The 3,135-nt window shown below is 43.7% G+C and overlaps 1 protein-coding gene across 2 annotated transcripts in view; it reads left to right on the forward strand.

Annotated features, from left to right (window-relative positions):
- The window catches only part of Mgat5 (mannosyl (alpha-1,6-)-glycoprotein beta-1,6-N-acetyl-glucosaminyltransferase), a 354,646-nt gene that overhangs the window by 7,276 nt on the left and 344,235 nt on the right, over positions 1-3,135 (forward strand). The window lies entirely within an intron of this gene.

Raw genomic sequence — 3,135 nt, forward strand, 5'->3', positions numbered from 1 at the left:
TTTTTTTTTTTTTTTTTTTTTTTTTTTTATTAGCTAGTGTTCCTGAGAAGTTTCCCAAATGACCAGTTCATTCTCTTGTTTAGGGGAGCACTGTCTGGTGCCTCCTGCTAAACTGATCTTTCTGTCTTCCTTTGGCACCTTTCTTAGTGTTTGTCTGTAGTACATTTCCTTCCTTCTCTGTAATTTTTTAGCAAGTAGGGGTAGAAGTAGCATCAGGTTGGGATGTAAAGGGGAAGGGGAGCTTTCTTCTGTCCCTTTCCCAAGTGATGCTCACCATGAGGTGTCCCAAGTCCTGTGAGACCATTGCAAAGTCAGCGTCGGATCCTTCTCTAGCCTCCACTAACAATGATACATCCTCTCCCTTTCCCTTCATCTGAGTTTTAACTGTTATGCTTTCCAGATGTAAGGGTGACACTGTTCAGGCATTCTTCTGTAGGAGAAATTCTAATGTTCAAGAGATGTAAGAGCAGGTTGTTCCCTAGCCCTTTGTTTTTTTTTTTTTTTAAGTTGGTCCCAAGAAATAGACAGGAGCATGGTGCTATAGCAAGCAGAGGCTAGAGCTGGCTTGAGGTATGGCGCGCTGAAGTCACAAGATCTGCTGGGCCATGTGGCTCATTGACTCCTGAGTGTCCGCATCTCCGGCAGGTGAGGCCTGTGCCGCTGGTTGGCTGTGGCTGATCCTTGCTGTGGGATTCTGATTTCTCATCTGTGGAATGACTCATCCCTGGGCTTGTCCTATGCATGGGGTTCTTCTGGTGTGCAGGTGTGGCTGGGTTCAGCACGCTCATGTTTCTAGTGCCTAGCTGTCTTTAGGAATACTGTTAGATGTGTCCTGAACTTTGAAGCCTTATTTGGTCTTTGTGCCTCGGTGGAATTTTGTCTTCAAATCAGATGGTGGACTTTTTGTAGACATTTTTCCCTCTAACCATGAGTGTAATTTATGGGCTCTTGAAGGTCACAAATTGAAATTGTGTGTGCACATATCATATCAGAAATTATTGCTGTCTTCATATTATCTGGAAAAAAAGGTATGAGTAAAAAAAAAGTTGGGATTAGGTCTGGAACAGCCAGGAACTTTATTTGGAAGGCGTTTGTTTATATAGCCTCTCCCCTACCTTGTTGGAGCCATAGGTGGGAGGTGCTGGGGTCTTGAGAATGATGACGTGGCTGTTCTTCCTACTGGGTATTAGCAAAGTGATAATCAGTCGTGCTTTTTATCATGCTGCCTTCTTTGATTGCCCCTGTAACCTGAATCAGATAGGGCTTCCCAGTTCAGATTCTACACATGGCTAGTGGTCTCCGGGTTCTGGAAATTTTTCCCAGTCTAGTAGCTTCAAGAGGGGCTTTTCTATTTCTCCTTTCTTAGCTGTTAGTGAAATATCAAATGATTACATCATCCTGATACTGCTGCCATAAGAGTTGAGAGCAATATTCACTTACTCTTTTAATTCTGTGAATGAAGGGCAGACATGAATCTCACTGGACCGGGTCAAGGGCTCCCGTTCCTTTCTGAAGGCTCGAGGGGCGGATCCAACTGCCTGCCTTTTCTAGCTTCTTGAGCTACCTACATACCTTGGTTGGTGCTTCTTCCCAGCAATCCCAACACGGATGAGCTGAGTCCTCTGCTAACATGCCGGCTCTCTGAACTGAGCTGGTAATTGTTCTCTGCTTTTATAAATCCATTTGATTAGAGGAGACCAACTGGGATAATCCAGAGTAAGTTTCCTTATTTTAAGGTCTTTGATATAATCTCTTCTGCCCTATAAAGAAACAGAATGACAGGTTCCAGGGATTAAGATATGAACATCTTTAGGAGGCATTTTTCTTTGAAAGGAAAGATTTCTCTAGTCTTAAGGAAAATAATTATTCTCTTTTATAAAGGACATTGACTGCTAAAATTTTACCTGTTTCCTTGTTCTAGTCTTTTTGAACATGTTCACACCAGCCGTACATTGGCACCTAAGGTTTGAGTAGTACTGAGGCCAGACATTAGCTAAGTACTTACGGTGTTCCAAATTATGTAATTGTGAGCTTGTTATTACACTAAGGAAACTGAGTGCACAGGAAATCCCTCCGGGATCACTCAAGCCACGTATGCAGAGCCATGATAGAAATCCCACATTCATTTCATTATTTTTCTGTCTCACAAGTGAAAATGAAAAAACAGAATGAAAGATGGTAATGGAAAAACTGCAAATAATGTAAAATTTCTCTGCTGCTGCCAAAGTGACAGATGGTAAACAGTACGTACTTTAATTGGGTGTAGTGGTATAAACTTGTAATCCCAACACTCCGGAGGCTGAGGCAGAAGAGCACCACGAGCCTGGGCTGTATAGTGAGTTTAGGGCCAGCCTGAACTACAGAGTGAGACCCAGTCTCAAAAAACCAAACAAGCCAAAAAACCCAACATAAGTTGTCTTTGGACAGGGCACACTAATGGCTCAGAGTCATGGCTCCATACTCTTCGCCCTGTATCTTTCTGGCTCTTCTTCCTTGCCCCTTCCCCAACACTAGAAGTGGTCGTCTGACTTGCTTTGGCCTTTGGGTTGTCAGCAAGCGCGGTGTTTTTTGGAGTGCATTTACGTTTCAGATGCCGTTTCCACATCACTTTTGAGAGTTTGCTCTCAGCCCCCATGGCCACTGTGAGCACATGCCCAGGCTGGCCCAGTGACGCAAGCCGACTTTGGTCGCTGATTCCATTCTCCACCACCCGTACTCCTCCTCGCCTATCGGTTGCTCAGCATCTCCTGAGCATGTCTAGCCTAGGAGCTTGGCCCCACCTACACCTGGCAGACCTGTACACCTGCATGAAGGATGCGTAGTTCTTTGAAGCCTTGAAATCAGGGGAGATTTGTTCTGAAACAGTTGAAGTACGTCTCATATCAGATATTTGAATAGCCTAAGAAGGAATTTTAGTGTCCTTGGCAAGAGCAAACTGATATTCTTGAAAAATGCATATTAGGTCCAAGAACTTCTCTTTGTCTCTGCTCTTTTCTCCTTTTCAGAGAACACTGAAGTCCTTCTAATTCTAACCTGTTTCATTATAAGTATGAGCTGTTTCCTCTCCTATGCTAGATGTCAGATATGGTGAGGTTGTGCCACCCAAATATCGAGGATTTAATTCCCAAAGATGAT

This window comes from Octodon degus, unplaced genomic scaffold, assembly GCF_000260255.1.
Source record: "Octodon degus isolate 3935 unplaced genomic scaffold, OctDeg1.0 scaffold00014, whole genome shotgun sequence".
In the NCBI taxonomy this organism is placed as follows: Eukaryota; Metazoa; Chordata; class Mammalia; order Rodentia; family Octodontidae; genus Octodon; species Octodon degus.